Below are 1,089 nucleotides of genomic sequence, written 5' to 3'. Positions count from 1 at the left end.
AGCTGATGCCAGGGGCTTATGTGGAGAGCAAATGTTTTGAGAATGATGAGGGTAACGAATGAACAAATGTGCTTTATATAATTGATGTGTGTATGGATTGTGATAAGAGTTGTACGAGCCCCCAATAAAATGATTTCAAAAAATTGTTTTAAACATTTAAAAAATAATAATATATTGAATATGTGAGCTCAAGTAATTTTTGCTTTTGGCAAATACCAGGCAATGAACTGAGCGGAAATATACTGATTTGACCAAGAAGGTTAACATCTAAAGTAATATTTATATGATATTATGTAATATTTCTTCGGTAACTTATAAGCATGAAAGCAACATAAAAATAGGAAAAAGCACAATCTGCAAACAACAAAGTCCAGATGATATGGAACAACTTGTCATAAGTAAACTTACTAACCATTGTATCAACAAAGAGGCCAAAATTTAATTCACTGTTATCCTAAAACAAAACATCACGATGTGATGGTTACTATTATGTGTCAAATTGTCTAGGCCATGACTTGTAGTATTGTGTAGTTATCTTCCATTTGGTGATCTGATATAATTATTCTCTTTTTGGTGATATTGTCTAATTATCCTCCAGTGTATGTATTGAAAAGTCTAGCTTTTATATGAAAATGAGGCAGGATTTCCTTGGGGATATGAGCTGCTGTAGTAAGGCTTTCCTTTACTCCAGATCCTGCTTCCTATTTGTTACCATCTGACCTTCAGTTCTTAGGACGTGAGCTATCAGCTTGTGGTCTGACCTACTGATTCTGGGATTTGAAAGCTTCTTTAGCCCTGTGATCTAGTAACCTACCATCTGAACTTCTGTTTTGGGGATTTGTCAGTATTCCCAGCTCTGTGGGCCAAGAGCATATTTCCTGACCACCCAATTGTGGATTTGTTAGCCTCTGAAATCACATGAGTCAGGAGAAGCTGGACCCACCGATATGGGGCTTGCTAGGCTTCACAACCACATGAGATAAGATAAATCACAATCTCTCTCTCTCTCTGCTCTCAATACATATACAGATATATATCCCTAGTGGCATTGTCAGGTAAATGTTTCTCCTAACTTCAAAGTTGGCAGTT

This window comes from Echinops telfairi, unplaced genomic scaffold (genome assembly GCF_000313985.2).
Source record: "Echinops telfairi isolate 266 unplaced genomic scaffold, ASM31398v2 ScPeMD7_7436;HRSCAF=8474, whole genome shotgun sequence".
NCBI lineage: Eukaryota > Metazoa > Chordata > Mammalia > Afrosoricida > Tenrecidae > Echinops > Echinops telfairi.
Note: the sequence above shows the minus strand (reverse complement) of the source record.